A 17,716-nucleotide genomic window follows, 5' to 3' on the forward strand; every position below is an offset into this window, starting at 1 on the left:
TGGGAAACGTAAATCCGGGAATAATACTTGGAATGGTAAAATCTAAGTTATCTGGGTGTCATTCTGGGAGATAAGCAAGTGATTTAAGAAAGAAAAGTGAGAAGTTAACTCTGTAGTTGCTGAAAAAAATTAAGCAGTTAAACTTTGTGAAATACTGGGAAAAAACAATTCTTGGTTTCTTTGCAGCCATTTTGAGGAAAATGGACCCTTTTCCAAGGGAATGCAATTATACAGTGCTACTTAATTAATATCTTGTTAGGCTTCAAGAGGCTACAGTAGGTGGAGTCTTCCTTTTCAGGTCACTGTGTGTTTACCAGACTTTTGATTGCCTTTTACTTTTAACTCCTGCTGTCAAAGTTTATTGTGCCCTTTTTAAAGTAAGAATCTTTAAGCTGTGAATCCAAAGGCAAGCCAGAAAGCATTTGTTTTAATGTAAATTGCCTAACTAATAAGGTAGAAGCCGCTAAAACCTGGGCTGCCTATGAAACAAATACAAGAAAATATGCGTAATTCCTCTGTTTTGCCTGCAATTAACAAGGGTATTTGTATAAAAAGAAAATATTTTAAGCAATGACTAACTGCCCAGAAGGGGTAGATCTATGTTCTTTTTGTCTTTCAGAAAATCAAAGAAAACTGATGCCAGCTAAAAAGCAATTCAACATATCATAAATTTACTGGTACAATAGGAATTCTGTTCTGAGTTCTATGTGTCCTGTCTTGTGGTGTTTGTCTTGTGGCCAGAATTGCTGTGTTTAATTTTTCATAGGATAGTTTAGTTTAAAACTAAATAAAAGGGTTAAATCAAAATGCAGATATTTGTTTTATTCAACTTGGAATACAAAGTGTTTGGATAATATCAGAAAAATGTGATATACTAAAGTTTAAGTAAGTTTAAAAGTTTAAAAAAAATGTCATTGGCCAGATCTTTTAATTGAAAAAAATTGTTGTTAAAATTCACACACCATCAGTCTTTGAAAGCAATGACATGAAAGATTAACCCACTCCCCATATTATACATGAGATCCTTCTGGCTACCTCAAATTTCTAGCCAGAGGGCTGGGAAGGGAGGAAAGCTATTGGACACCAGAGGTTGTACCAAGTGGACTCCTCAAAAGTGGGTGTGCTTGTCCTGGCTTGTTGCTCCAAAGCTCTGTAATAAAGTCATTTTCCTACAAGGGTGTATGTGGCATACATTAAACAATAAGACTAAAGTGCTGTATAATAAGCAATGTACATGTGTTCATTTTTAAACAAAGGTGTGTGAGTGGAAAGTGAAAGTTTCCTTTGCAGGTTAATAAAAGCCAAGAAGGGGAAGAGAAATAAAACAGAGGACGAGCTAATTCAACGCTGTAGCTGGCAGGCTTGGTCCAAAGACAAGATGCTGGCCTGCCCAAGGACACTACTCACAGCTAGGATTTGGCTAACAGCCAAGAAAGAGGGGGGCTTGAATGTGCCCAAGCAGCTGTGAGATCTGCAACACATTGCCAGACATTAATGAAATGTGTTAGGTCTCTGTATTTACAGATGAAAAGAGTCCTGCTTCAAGAATCCTGAGCAAACCTGCCATTTGTTAAAACCAAGTAACTGGGTCTACATAAAGGTCCATCAACAAAAGATTACTCTGGCCCCATGCTGGAAAGGCCCTTATTAAGTCCTGCTAACTACCAACACCGCTGTAAAGTGCCAAGAATTGACTGCCTGAACCCATGCTTCTTACTGCAAAAAAGACCCCTCCACCTCAAGATGACTTCACTTTGACTACTAATCAGCCTGTCCCTCCTTCTGGTTTTTTTTTTTCTTTCTTCCTTTTGGACAGCAAAGAAAAGGAGAAGGTGAAGTGCTAGTAACCTCTCCCTTGTCCACTGACAGAGCTAACCTGCATTCAGTATTTGCTAAAGAAACCAAAGCACTACAGGGTGACGTGCTAGTAACCTCTCCCCTGTATAATGCAAAACCATGACTGTTCCAAGAGAAAAGAAGGAACGCCTGCTCTGCTGAAACCACCAAGATCCAAGGATTCCTGACTGCAAAAGGCACTGAAAATTGGCCTTGGTGGCAAAGACGGAGCATTGTACATTGGCAGGAAGGGAGTTGCAGAATGTATTCTTGGGAATGTGGAGTGAAGTGGTGGGGTGGGTTTATTCCAGGGGCTGGAATCTGTGCTTGTGGGCAAGTATAAATACCAAAAACTCCTTACTGCCATGAACATTACTCCCACCATCTGCCACCACTCCTTTGCAAGTAAAGGTTCCTGTATCCATCATAGCTACGTTAAGTTGGCGCTGGGACCCCACCTAACCCTGACAAGCCATTGGACAAGCCACTTCACAAATGAACACCACGACCAACCCATGGACTAAGCTTTCCAGCTATTGGAACCTTTACAGCCCACCAGGACTTCTTGTGTTCCTGTTTATCGGACTAACATTGGTGGTGTTGTTTTTTGTATGGTATAGAGGAGAATGCCAACATTGCTATGGTTTGCCTGGGGGGTTCTTCTCCCTATTCCCAAGTCTGGTACAAGGATGGGAGGGCAATAGCTTCTTGAATTTAACCCGCGCTATCAAACAGGGTGTAAATCAAACGCAGTGTTGAATTTGTATTCATACCCCCACATATTTGGGTCAGGATGTCCCGTTGGTAGGGGTACCTATTCCCCTTAATCGAACACTCCAAACTAAGCTATGGGCAAACACTACATTTAACTGGAATGTTACAATCCAAATATGGTCTATTGATATGGTGGCCCAGGGTAATTATGCTTTATGTGTCACGACGTAAGGGCATAAAAAACACAGTTTTTGTAAGAAATTTTGTGGGGTGCAAGGACACCACCCAAATCAGCTCTGGTGCGGGAGGCCCCTCCACCTACTCCAGGACCCCATGGCCAGTCCCCAAGGGGTCTGGTTGGTATTGGTTATGCAATCACCCAGCCTATAAAGTTCTCCCAGCAAACTGGTGTCGTACATGTACCTTAGGGGCTATAGTACCCGCCGTGACAGTACACCAGACCCTGACCCAGGGAGAGATCCGCAATCTAGTATGAAGGGACCGAGGAAGTATTCCTTTAAACCCCCTTTCTCAACGGCCCAGAGGCTTTCACTCCTTTGCGTGATGGTTTCTGCCATGGTTAGAAGTAAGCGAGCTAGAGAAAGCTATAGTTAACATTTCAGCTGCTTTAAAATTAATGGCAAATGCAACTGCAGATGCCTTATCTGCCTTTCAAATTGAAGTAACTCAGCCTTCCCAAACTACATTGCAAAACCACCTAGCCCTGAATTATCTCTTTGCAAACCAGTTTGTGCTCTAGTTAACTCAAGCTGTTGTGTATTTGTAAATCAGCAGCACAGGGTGAAAACTAATATCCACATCCTCATGCAGCAGGCAGCCCTATTCCACCATGCCAGCCTCAACAATACCAGCACTGGGTTCCAGGAGGTCTGGAACTGGCTCACCTCATGGCTACCAGATGTGGGGGCTTGGGGACGGTGTATTTTGTATTTCATCCTTTTGGCTGTTATTGCTTTTGTGTTATTTTTTGTATGCCTACAATGTTGTGGTATGTGCTATCGGCAACTGCTAACCCTGCATCGCGGTTACTCAGCCCCGATATAGCTTACTGACGTACAAAAAAAAAAAAGGGAGGACTGTTAAGGAAAAGTTAGCACATGTGACTCCATTTTGGTTTGGGGCCCACCATTGTCTAAAAGCAAGCACATCATGCACCAGGAGGAGTGTTCCTTAGATACTGCATTCCTGTGAAAATCCTCCTCCTTGTCCTGCTGCGAATATACCTGGTAGGACACGCACACAACTGCCGCGAATTATACCTGGTAGGTCACGCACAGTTCAAATCTAGGCTGAGGCACATAAAGTCCACAACTGCAGAGTTCCCAAAAAACACTAAGTTTATTATGCTCGAGCATGGTGACCCCCTACTAGCCAGGAGGGGATCCCGAATACAGATTATACAAAGGTTATATACCTTTTAGCAAAGCATGTTGCCCTTGTGCATCTGAAACCTTAGCCAATAAACAAACCCTTTTCTTATCTATCACCTATCCCTGCTTGGTGCATTCCTCATGCTAAACTAGTATGTTAATTACACAGCATGGTCCTAAAGCCATGCATCAGTAACTTTTATTATCAGGATGGGAGGCCTCACGTCAAAGGCCAGGAGATAGGGAGTTAGAGACAGACAAAGAACAGATACCAGGAGTCAAGGCAAGCTGGAGACAAGGAGGAGGATTTTCACAGGAATGCAGTATCTAAGGAACACTCCTCCTGGTGCATGATGTGCTTGCTTTTAGACAATGGTGGGCCCCAAACCAAAATGGAGTCACATGTGCTAACTTTTCCTTAACAGAGGTGAAAAAGCCTAGGTGCATTTTTTGTTCTTGGTCAACACGGATTCATGCATACAGTAAATTAAAACAGCAACAATAATAATGTAAAGGAAAAACACATAAAACACGGAGATATGAATATGAGACAGTGACACCTATCTCCACACTGGGCCAACCAGTGTGGAGAAAACTTATTACAATTATTGTACCGATTTCTACAATACCCCAGCACTGAAAATGAGATTAAAGCCTCTCCCATACTTCCATTGTGTCACCTACTGTATAAATTGTGGCTACTCAAAACAGAGAATGAGATTGCATACTTAGGCACAATTATAGTGATGAACAGCAGCAAGTTCATTTCCATATTTCCACAGCCACTCTGGACCAGGATTAGGATTGAAGCCCAAGGAAGGGGAATGCAGAGCTATCTGAGGGATTAGTGGGAGAATGTACACTAGCACAAATGAGGGAGCTGAAATGTCTCATTATCAGCCCTTTCAATGTGCTGCAGCCATTGAATGAGGGAGAGAACGAAAGAGCTTCTATTAATGTGCTCCAGACTTGCCTAATGAGAACAGACACACAGAAGGGTAATTTCATTCATTTTCACTAGCAGGCTTAGAAATGGACAGAGACATACTGAAAGTAAGAGACAAAATATAAAATGAAAAAAGATTAATAGATCTGGTTAGCCATTCACTATCCACTGGGGTGAGGGTTATGGCAGCAGAGGATAGGAAAAATACTTTCCAAGTAGTAATAATTGATAAGCCTATGTGATGCACTTCTAGCAATATTTCAGAGTAACAGCCGTGTTAGTCTGTATTTGCAAAAAGAAAAGGAGGACTTGTGGCACCTTAGAGACTAACCAATTTATTTGAGCATAAGCTTTCGTGAGCTACATCGTGCATCCGATGAAGTGAGCTGTAGCTCATGAAAGCTTATGCTCAAATAAATTGGTTAGTCTCTAATGTGCCACAAGTCCTCCTTTTCTAGCAATGCACTTAGTTAAACTTTAAAAAGATCAGCTTCCTTTCACTGAGCTGCTTGCCCAGTTGGCTGCACTGAAAATTCACTCACTGTTCTGCCATTTGCAAGCTGTTTGCACTTTAAAATGGAAATCAATTTTCCTTCCTTTAGCATATTTTGTTGCCGATAGTGTTGGAGAAAATTTCTGGCTAATTAGAGAGATGGTGAGAAAAGAAAATGAATCAGAAGAACCATTTGTTTCCAGGGAAGCAGCCTCACTTTAGCTCCATCCAGCTTTCTTTTACAGGACTTGAAGGACTGGAGGGATTTAGACATCTGGTCCAAGTTTCCCTTTTCTCTGCATACCTGAGTGAGCTAGTGAAACAGAAAAAGGCACACACAGAGCATAACAAAACTCTGAGGTGTAAATTAGCGTCTCGCCCTGCCCCCTGGCCATTTTGGAAAGAGTAAAACCAAACATAAGACCTAGTTCAGAGAGAATGTGTGAAGTGTACCTTTAACCAGAGCAGCATTCAGAGGATTGTTAATGGGCTGTGTATTTTGCAACCCACAGCTCAGTCTGTCCTGCAATGTGCTATGCTACTTTTCTTATATAGACCTGATCCAGAACCCATGGAAGTCAATGGAAAGATTCCCATTGACATGAATTCGTTTTGGACCAGGCCCATGGCTGCAAGAAGTACTGCTTTCCCCCTATATGCACGATGTCACAATGCATCCGTTTACCACGTTCACCTGCCCGCAGCTAATTCTGCGTGCTCAAAGACACCTAACACATGAAAATCCTCTTTGGACTAGAGACCTTTTCAAATATTGAAGGGAGATCACCCAGGTGGAATTCCTATCTCTTTTCCTTTTGTTGTCATGGACGCTGACTGCTGGAATATGCACTGACTGTAGCTCCAGCGAGTTGTTACATGTAGCATTAATTGTTAACACAGCTGGGCAAAAACAAAACAAAAAAACCAACCCCACAAATACCAATTTCACGCACACAAACATTGGAATAATTTTCTTTCTGAACAGAGCAAAATGTTGAGATTTCAGTTTCCCTAGGCACAGCATGATGTGGGTGCCATGATGCCACTTATGATGGTAGCAACAGAGATGCTCACCTTAGGAGGGGACATGGTGCGTATGGGGAGTTAGAAGTTTGAAACATTGACTTTATTTTACATATTGTGCCTCACAAATAGCAACCTTGCCTGTAGCCATGCTAGGCTACAGCCTCTAGGATACTCAGCCTCCAAGAGGCAGATCTTTTGCAAACAATGCAGTAATGCTGGCCAGAAAAAGTCTTGTCTGTTCTATGATCTCTTTCGCAGAAGTTTTGCTTTTGCAGTATCACCTAAAGGAATGATGTGATTCAAAATACCCACTTTGTATACTGGTCTCTGTACAGTCCTTGTGTTTGAGGTATCAAACATTTTGGCTCCTCTTTGGATGATGTTATGCTGGGGGATGAGAGGGCGGGAAGCAGTGCCTGGACAGTCTCTGTAATCATATAATATGTGTGCAGCTCGTTTGCATTGGGAACTGCAAGAAATCTGTGCTGATTTGTTTGTAATCACTCACCCTGGAACCCCGACCTGGGATATTCTATCTACTACCCAAGATCCATAAACCTGGAAATCCTGGGCGCCCCATCATCTCAGGCATTGGCACCCTGACAGCAGGATTGTCTGGCTATGTAGACTCCCTCCTCAGGCCCTACGCTACCAGCACTCCCAGCTACCTTCGAGACACCACTGACTTCCTGAGGAAACTACAATCCATCGGTGATCTTCCTGATAACACCATCCTGGCCACTATGGATGTAGAAGCCCTCTACACCAACATTCCACACAAAGATGGACTACAAGCCGTCAGGAACACTATCCCCGATAATGTCACGGCTAACCTGGTGGCTGAACTTTGTGACTTTGTCCTTACCCATAACTACTTCACATTTGGGGACAATGTATACCTTCAGATCAGCGGCACTGCTATGGGTACCCGCATGGCCCCACAGTATGCCAACATTTTTATGGCTGATTTAGAACAACGCTTCCTCAGCTCTCGTCCCCTAAAGCCCCTACTCTACTTGCGCTATATTGATGACATCTTCATCATCTGGACCCATGGAAAAGAAGCCCTTGAGGAATTCCACCATGATTTCAACAATTTCCATCCCACCACCAACCTCAGCCTGGTCCAGTCCACACAAGAGATCCACTTCCTGGACACTACAGTGCTAATAAACAATGGTCACATAAACACCACCCTATACCGGAAACCTACTGACCGCTATTCCTACCTGCATGCCTCCAGCTTTCACCCTGACCACACCACACGATCCATCGTCTACAGCCAAGCTCTACGATACAACCGCATTTGCTCCAACCCCTCAGACAGAGACAAACACCTACAAGATCTCTGTCAAGCTTTCTTACAACTACAATACCCACCTGCAGAAGTAAAGAAACAGATTGATAGAGCCAGAAGAGTTCCCAGAAGTTACCTACTACAGGACAGGCCTAACAAAGAAAATAACAGAACGCCACTAGCCGTCACCTTCAGCCCCCAACTAAAACCCCTCCAACGCATTATTAAGGATCTACAACCTATCCTAAAGGATGACCCAACACTCTCACAAATCTTGGGAGACAGGCCAGTCCTTGCCTACAGACAGCCCCGCAACCTGAAGCAAATACTCACCAACAACCACATACCACACAACAGAACCACTAACCCAGGAACTTATCCTTGCAACAAAGCCCGTTGCCAACTGTGCCCACATATCTATTCAGGGGACACCATCACAGGGCCTAATAACATCAGCCACACTATCAGAGGCTCGTTCACCTGCACATCCACCAATGTGATATATGCCATCATGTGCCAGCAATGCCCCTCTGCCATGTACATTGGTCAAACTGGACAGTCTCTACGTAAAAGAATAAATGGACACAAATCAGATGTCAAGAATTGTAACATTCATAAACCAGTCGGAGAACACTTCAATCTCTCTGGTCACGCGATCACAGACATGAAGGTCGCTATCTTAAAACAAAAAAACTTCAAATCCAGACTCCAGCGAGAAACTGCTGAATTGGAATTCATTTGCAAATTGGATACTATTAATTTAGGCTTAAATAGAGACTTGGAGTGGCTAAGTCATTATGCAAGGTAGCCTGTTTCCTCTTGTTTTTTCCTACCCCCCCCCCCCCAGATGTTCTGGTTTAACTTGGATTTTAACTTGAAGAGTGGTCAGTTTGGATGAGCTATTACCAGCAGGAGAGTGAGTTTGTGTGTGTATGGGGGTGGGGGGGATGTGAGAACCTGGATTTATGCAGGAAATAGCCCAGCTTGATTGTCATGCACATTGTGTAAAGAGTTGTCACTTTGGATGGGCTATCACCAGCAGGAGAGTGAATTTGTGTGGGGGGGTGGAGGGTGAGAAAACCTGGATTTGTGCTGGAAATCACTTTAGATAAGCTATTACCAGCAGGACAGTGGGGTGGGAATAGGTATTGTTTCATATTCTCTGTGTATATATAAAGCCTGCTGCAGTTTCCACGATATGCATCTGAGGAAGTGAGCTGTAGCTCACGAAAGCTTATGCTCTAATAAATTGGTTAGTCTCTAAGGTGCCACAAGTCCTCCTTTTCTTTTTGCGAATACAGACTAACACGGCTGCTACTCTGAAACCTGTAATTACTTCACTGAAGACATTAACATAGTTAATTAACAGAGACAAAATCCGAATGTTAAGAGCTACAGCAATAAGCACATTTTAAAGAGGAACTTCATAGTGTCCCTGGTAACTTTTTGAATTGTATTTTCCATTTTGCAAGCTATTATTTGATCGTGCAGTGAAGTCCTGTTTGTTATCAGAGTCTGTTGCCATAGAAATGACTGAAATATCACAAGTTAAGCATTATGACCTCTATTTCCCAAACAAATAAGCTGCTTTTCCCTGTGCAAAGGGACTGGAAATGGTACTTAGGCTGCTCTCAGATCTGCTCTCCATTTTCCAACTGCTCTGAGCAATGTGGTTAGCTTGTAAACAAACAGGAAGGACAAGCTTGAAGGTGCAGCCTTATTGTATACAAAGAAGTTGGAGTTTTGGCCATTGCAGTCATTTGGAGCCTGATTCTGCCACACCCAACACATGCCGAGTAGTTGTCACATTGGAATCACTAAAGAAGAGGGGCAGAATCTGAGCCTTAGGACGTGGTTGTGGCCTTCATGTGCAGAAGGGGTCAAAGTGAAGCATGAGTATGCTCCACACCCAGCCACAGGACCAGCTCTCTTGTCTAGTGTGAAACAGGGTGGGCCCCACCCCCTCTAAAGAGGAGAGTGTCATTGTAAGTGTTTACTTAGGAGTCACAACATTTGAGCAAATGGCTACCGTGCCGCAACTGCTGGATCTGCAACTGCACGGGTGTGCACCTTGTTCCCCAGGAACGTGAGCAGCAAGATAAATGCAAGGTGGGACATCACTGATTCCTCATGGTGAGACAAAGATAACTGTTTCCCAAGAACAAACACTACCTTGATCACTTTCCTGTGAAAGTAGATGCTTTATGAAGAACAAAAACGAGCTGTTTAAAAAGCTTGACTTTATTCTTATGCTCCATTTAACACCAAACTCAGCCATACAGATTTAAGTTTTCAAGGCCAGAACCATTCCCGGTGTTTGAAAATAGCTACATTTTCCTGATTTATTTGGGCTGAAAAGCAGACAGCTTCTATGCTCCTATAGAAAGGGAACGGAAAAGGGGAAGAAATAAATGATTACTGCATTTCCTTTTTTTCACTGGAAGCTGTTGTTTTTTAAAACACACTTTCTTAGCATTTTGCATGTAAAATGAAGATCAAACACAGCCATTCTTCCCTGCATATTGCACAGTTTTCCTGTTTCTGATTTTCAAACCACACCTACCTGGGTAAAAGGAAGTTGGAATTGTGCTCACTTTTCAGTATCAGAATTCCTCTACAATGCATACAAATAAGAGGCACAGCAATTTCCATAACACAAAAAACTAGGGCTATATCCAGCCACTCCTCCCTTCAGTTACACTGCTAAATTGTTGACAAATAAGCAGTGGTTACAAGAGCTTCCTTATGTGGTCAGCCTAAAAGACTAAAGTTAGGCCCTGACTTCATGGTCTCCCGCCATACCAGCTGCAGCTGTGAATTTACAAGTTAAGCAGAGTTGGGTTTGGTTAGTGATTTCATGGCACATCTCTAAAAAACAAGTAGCTGCTGTAGGAAGGTGTGCTGGGGACTGGCACTTCTCCCTGAGTCATTGCTGAACCACTGAGCTGCAGACATAACCAAAATTCTTCTCACAGAAAAACTATGGCATTTTCGAAAGTGTTAGCCCTAGTATCTTGGCCAAATTCTTCCTGCCTGTATTCCCAATATGGTCTCAGCAGCATTCTGTATTCACCCTATGTCGTAAACTACTGCCTAGTGTTACTGCATGCTGATAAACAATATGTTATGTTCTGCCCAAGAACTAGCTGCACTCCAGTGACAGCTGAAGTGATTTCACCATCTATGGTTTGCAAAGTTTTTTGGAATCTTTATGGATGAAAGGCCCTGTATTAATGGAAGGTATCATGTCACAATTGCCATCTCACTCAACAATATATCAAGATACGGAGTTCCTACATAAGTATATTTTTGTTTCATAACATTAAATGTATTTAAGATGGTTGGTTAAACTGAAAGCACCGCAGGGTGGAGACTGGATCTTCTCATGTCTTGTGCAGCAACAAATTTGTTAAGCATTGTTGCTGCTTAACAAATAAGTAATAATAATAGAATATTTTTGCTTAGAACTCTAACATGCGGACTTCATTCCTCCTCTATGTTCTTAACGCCCTTGCATACCTATATGTAATTTATAACCATACAATTAGAACTCAGATGAAGATCTGTAGCAAGGTCCTCTGATTTGGACCCAATATACTATATCATCATTTTTGGCTTACATTTTTGCCAGTAATTTTGATGGTCATATGCTTTCTCTTCACAGTGTTGGTGGTTGCAATAAGAAGTTTTCCAAATGACAATCAAGTAGCATAGCAGTGGAATTCAGTCCTAGTGTTGTGGTATGTGCATTGCTTATTAGATAAGATACAAATTTTGCTTAATGAACAACATGCACAGTCATGCCTAATCCTTGAAGTGAAGCCTTTGTCTATCTCAGATAAAGACAGCAATGTGACTAACGGGTGTCCTTAACTTGTCTGATATTGTGATAAGAGTAATTAGCTCCCGGGAATTAATCAGTGGCTTTACAACAAGCAGCAGGGAGACTTCTCATGGCACATGCACATGCATTAGTCTCTCTTGTAATCCACACACTGTGATTTATGTGATCTCTTAATCTAGGAAGAAGTTTAAGTGTCCTGCAATGGGAAATCTGAATAGTCATTCTGTAGTTCTTATCCAAACTATGCTTAGTCCTGCTATCAACCCCCACTCAAAGTTTCCTTTGACTTCAGTGGGAGATCTGCACATGCACCTACAGCAGAATCAGGCCCAGACTAATATTGCAACAGGTGGAAGCTTTCTGTTCCCAGACAAAGCTGGTACAATAATGTCCCTCTCTCTATTTTAAAAAAAGCATTTTCTCCCTTTAAGTATCTATATCTCAATATTTAGCTGCAAGCGCAGTATGTAAGTCAATAGAAGGCAATAAAACATTAAGGGCTAAATTTTGCCCTCACATACACCCAAAGCATCCCCAGGGAAGTCAGTGGGGATGTACTTAAGAACGGCCATACTGGGTCAGAGCAAAGTTCCATCTAGCCCAGTATCCTGTCTTCTGACAGTGGCCAATGCCAGGTGCCCCAAAGGGAATGAACAGAACAGGTAATCATCAAGTGATCCATCCCCTGTCACTCATTCCCAGCTTCTAGCAAAAAGTCAGTGCAAGTCAGTGCAAACTCTGACACTTCACTCATAATTGTGAGAGCTAGAGAGCGTTTAAAAACCCTGACCTGCTGCAAAGTTCTGGGGGGCAACTCAGACTGGTAAAGAGTTACGTCACCTTTTACCCTGTAACCCTGAGTGCCTTATGATGTCTCACCACTGACACTCTCTGCTTAGGCTGTCCATGGGCAGCAATAAGCATGCCCTTAATGTCTATATCAGGAACGGGCAAACTTTTTGGCCTGAGGGCTGCATTGGGTTTCTGAAATTGTATGGAGGCCCAGTTAGGGGAGGCTGTGCCTCCCCTAACAGCCAGACAAGGCCCGGCCCCCGGCCCCATCTGACCCCCCCACTTCTCACCCCCTGACAGCCCCCCCGGGACTCCTGCCCCATCCAACCCCCCCTGTTCCCTGACGGCCCCCTGGGGACCCCTGCTACATTCACCCCCCCGCGCTCTCGGTCCCCTTACTGCCCCCGGACTTCCTGCCCCAACTGTCCCCGGACGCCCCATCAACCCCCGCTCCTTCCTGACTGCCCCCCTGGGACCCCTGCCCCATCCAACCACCCTTTCTCCCTGACCGCCCCTGGACCCCTCGCCCCTAACTGCCCCACACCACCCCATTCAACCCCCCTTTCTGCCTGACCGCCCCCAGACCCCTCGCCCCTAACTGCCCCACACCACCCCATTCAACCCCCCCCTTCCTGACTGCCCCATCCACTCCCCCTTCTCCCTGTCCCCTGACCACCCCTCACCGCCCCATACAACCCCTCCTCTCCTTCCTGACTGCCCCCCTGGGACACATGCCCCCATTCAACCCTGGTTCCCCGCCCTCTGACCGCCCCAACCCCTATCCATGCACCTGACCACGCCCCGAAATCCCCTGCCCTCTATCCAACCCCCGCCCCCTGCCTCCTTACCGCACTGCCTGGAGCGCCGGTGTCTGGCAGCACGGCTGCATCAGGACAGAGCACTGGGTCAGGCTGGGCTCTGCAGCCCCGCCGCCCAGAGCATTGCGCCGTGCGGCGGCCTGGCTGCGGGAGAGAGGGGACAGCCTCCTGGGCCAGGAGCTCAGGGGCCAGGCAGGACGGTCCCGTGGGCCGGATGTGGCCCGCAGGCCATAGTTTGCCCACCTTTGGTATGTACAGACAGCCCTGGTTCAATGCTTTGGATTCAGGAGCCTGCCTGCAATACCAGACTTCCACTGGTCTCTACCAGCCTTGGTTAACCACTGGTAAGGTGACGCTACACTCTCCCCAGTCCCGAATTTTCCCAGAAACATGTGTTCTGCACTCTCCAGCCCTCCCCTGGACAGTTTAGATATTAAAGATGTGTTGCTCTTGTAAACAGTCAATATGCAACAGTTTGCTACTTTATTTGGAATTACCAAGTGGTTCAGTTTAAACACCACACTGGATTATTTAGATCAGTGGTTCTCAAACTTTTGTACTGGTGAACCCTTTCACATAACAAGCCTTTGAGTGTGACCCCCCGCTTTTAAATTAAAACCACTTTTTAATATATTTAATACCATTATAAATGCTGGAGGCAAAGAGGGGCTTGGGTTAAAGGCTGACAGTTTGTGACCCCCCATGTAATAATCTCATGACCCCCTGAGGGGTCCCAACTCCCAGTTTGAGAACCCCTGTTTAGATTAAAAACAAAACAGTTTAACTAAAAAGAGAGAGAGATCTTAAGTGGGTACAGGTATTAGGTATTAAAGTCAGAAACAGTTACAAGAGAAAATGATAAAATGCTTTCTAGCAGCTAAAACTTAACAATCTAGACTTGGTTGAAGGTAAAATCCTTACCACACATTCCCAGCAACATGGCTAACCAAATTCCCAGGTCAGGATCTTCCCCAAAGTCAAAGGGCAGGTTCCTTTGCCTTCTTAGGTGAAAGAGAGATGAATTAGGAGGGTTTTGCCCTCTCACTTTTATAACTTAGTTACCGTTTGAAATGGATTTTCCTGTGGATTGCCCTAAATGAAGTTCATTCCAGCTGTGAGAAAGGAGACATGAAGTCTCCAGGTGAAAGAGGTTCCATGCTGTTGTTTGCTAAAATGCAGATCAATCTGTTCCTGCCCCTCGTCCTTGCCAAATAGTGGCCAATTGACATGTAATTGCCAATTACCTTTGATGACACCTGGCTAAAGGCATCACCTTGTCCTTTGTCTTTGAGAAACTGGTTTACTCACTCCCCAGATTTGTCTGGTAAACACAATGTAATCATAATTTCAGTTTACGTTCCATAACTCTTAATATGCATTTCACAAGAATATTAATAATCAGTGTGTTGCTAGTTTTAGATGATATCTCACAAGGCGTATTTTGCACAAAGATTATTACAATAATGTGTAGCGTGTGAATATAGGGGTGCTTTTGGTCATACCTCCATGTAACCAATGCAGTGACATCTGCAGACAACCTGAAACAATAGCTCTAAGGGGTGCAAGTTTCCCTATCTAGCTCACTGGAGTGAGACCCAAGACCCCTTACTCATTTACTGCCACATTTGCCTTTCTAGTAAGGGAGAGAGACCCTCCAGATGTTACCATGAAGGGAGTGGGCTCTTGCTCCCCTCCTGGGAAGAAAGGGATTACAAATGCTGACAACTCTGCCACTCTCAGGGGATGGGACCCCCTGTCACTATCATAATAAGCTGGAGAGTAAAGCCGTGGGGCCCAGGGAATATCAGTGTCCTTAGAGACCTGGATTGCCTTAATCTCATCCTGGTTGTATCCCAGCCCCTTTACACTGCTTTAGGAGTATAAGAGGGTTGAAAACCCTGAAAACATGGATCTATGTTGCCCCAATTTCTTGCAGCACATGGCATAAGGGTATGCTGGGGGTGGGAGAGGGCCATGGCTTGAGTGCATTACCCTCTGGATCATCTCAGATGTGAAGGGCTCACAAGGGTCTTTGCAGCCAAGCATAAATTAGAGCAACTTTGAGGCTGCTCTAAATGACATAGGCAACAGAAATGTATTCTAGTCATGTAGAGTCTAAACATTCTGAATCCGAAGTCTTTGTTCCATCAAGATCCGCTTTGAAGGTATTGTTAAGTATGATGTTCAAGAAGTCAGAAGAAAGGATGCTGAAGTAGGAGTTAGGTTCTGTTCCTGGTTCTACGCCTTGCTGTGTGACCCTGGGCGAGTCACTTAACCAATTTTTGTGACTCAGTTACCTCGTCAATAGAATAGAAACAATGATGCTTATGTATTGCTTTGAGAGCTATTAATGAAAAACAGTATATAAGGATTAAGCATTATTATTATTGCATAAGAAAAATGCATATATATTTAATTCTCCCTTCCTTTACAAAAGTATTTTACATAAGTGTTTATGCTGCTCACTGAATTCCCATTTATGTCAATGGGAATTGCACAGGTAGTTCAAGGGCAACATTAGCATTATGCTGTTAATCAATGTGGCTGTTTTTTGTTTAGTTAAAGGAGTATTAAAGCAGGCTGGAAACTGGTTTAGCTTGCTTCCACTGGGCTCCCACATTGCTAGGTACAGCTTTGCAAAAGGGAAAAAAAGATAAGAATTCAGGTAAATAATTTTTGACAAATAATAAAATTGATTGGGTCTATGTGAGTTCTTAAAACTCCAACTACTTTCAATAATGAGAATTCAAAAACATACCAGAAACTGGATCCATAGAGATGTCCATCCAATCAAGAGTTAGGAACCTATATTCAAACAGCAAGCAGATGGAAAGTCTCAGTGAAGTTGTAAAATCCCAGCATATATGTATGGGCTCTAAGCTTCAAGTAACTTTATCAACAGGAAATCAAGAGCAGGTGCTTCTTTCTTGGACTGTGCCTGAAGTAAAATCTCCTTCTACCCACGCAGGACGGATATTAAGAAAGCAATGGGCCCAAACAGGTAAAGTGAGAGAGACTGCACTTACATACCAGAACAGTAGGGAACCACCTCTTGGCAATGTCTTGCAACTCTTTTCTGGTAATTTTTTCAGGCTTTTCATTTTACGAAATCTCAGTTCTAAAGAATTATCCCTTTCATCTCTGCCCATGTTAGTAGCAGGTTCTAGTGTGGAATGAATTGTTCTGAATGGAGAATCGTTATCAGTATAATAACAAAGGGGTCTGGGTTCCTTCCTTAGAAGATTTTGAAACACCACGGGCAATCAGTTTAGCTGGTTGAAACATTTTCAAGTTTATTGACAAAAAAAGAACACCGCATTTTCCACAAAAATGTGTTCTGTTTTTCAGTCAGCTCTAGTTTTAAGCCATTCCAAGAAAGAAGTTGCATGAAATCCAGTTTGCATTGTAATCGCAGAGCCCACTGCAAAGTGTGGCTGTGAGGACTGTGACATGCCAGGGATTTACAATGTGTGCTCTGTGTCCCAAAAGTTTGGAGGTCAGTACAATACGCTCTCTAAGCATGAGGCTCTACAGACTACGGCCTATGAACACCCACCTAGTCCAAGCACGTAACAGAACTCTTTTACTAGGGCTGCCAGAAATAAAGGTGCAAACACCCTAAACACAGAGGCTCAGTTGTTCAGAGGCTTCAACAATGAGGAGAAACCCACTAGCTCCCAATGAGGCCCCAAGAGATAGGGCTGGTTCGGGGTGGGAGGCCATGGCAACTTCCAGGGAGCACCATACCGAGCTTCCCCCCCCCCCCCCCCCGCCCACCCACCTTGTTTTGTTTTGCTCTTGTATAATTGGCTGTCTATATTTTTTGTTTGGGGGCTTTTTTTTTTCTTTTGGTTCAACAGCTCCAGGGGGACCCTGAAAATATTTTCTGTCCTGTCTGGCAAAATAGCTAGGGTGGTTCCTGCCTAAGGGCAGTCCAGTCCAGGGGTTTGAAGGTAGGGGTTTGAAGGTAACAGAGTCTCATGTGTACTCCCTAGACACTTATTATTATTTGTTATTTGTATTATCATAGCACCTATGAGCCCCAGTCTTGGACCAGGACCCCATTGTGCTAGGGACTGTACAAACACAGAACAAAGACAGTCTCTGCCCCCAGAGAACTACATTCTAAGTAACACTGACCATCTTCATGCAAGCTGCAGCCCTGTATCCTCTCACTGAGGCGACTGCTGGCCTCTTGTCAGCAACCTGAGGGTTGTCTCTGTCCATCTCTGGGCTGTCCTGTTACAGCTCCTCAGTGCCTGACCTTCGCCTAGCAACTGGCTTCCAGGTAGCTGCCTCCAATCTGCTACTCCTGTTCTCACACAGCCTCGGTCTCCTACTGACCTGAGAGTCTATTTTGCCTGTCCTGGAAAGATTATGGATGTTGCATTGGTGCCCAGTGATGAGCTAGCTAGTTCATTACAGTATTATTTATCTCACACTCTACCCAGAGGGAAAAGGGGAACTTACAGCTGCAATCAGACTCCTCTTCTCCTGGCAGAAAGGATGGGAAGCTGATGAGCCGGCAGATCTTCCTTTAGCATCTGCTTAACTTTAAG

At 44.1% G+C, this 17,716-nt stretch overlaps 1 long non-coding RNA gene across 1 annotated transcript in view; it reads right to left on the reverse strand.

Annotated features, from left to right (window-relative positions):
• Positions 1-17,716, reverse strand: part of LOC311515033 — a 30,218-nt gene extending 12,502 nt beyond the window's left edge. The window contains exons 1-2 of the long non-coding RNA XR_014710033.1: positions 17,628-17,716; positions 15,916-15,962 (exon numbers count right to left, since the gene is read on the reverse strand). This is a non-coding gene — a long non-coding RNA (uncharacterized lncRNA). The remainder of the gene's footprint in view (positions 1-15,915; positions 15,963-17,627) is intronic.

This window comes from Lepidochelys olivacea, assembly GCF_965140295.1.
Source record: "Lepidochelys olivacea isolate rLepOli2 genome assembly, chromosome: 1".
Lineage (NCBI taxonomy): Eukaryota > Metazoa > Chordata > Testudines > Cheloniidae > Lepidochelys > Lepidochelys olivacea.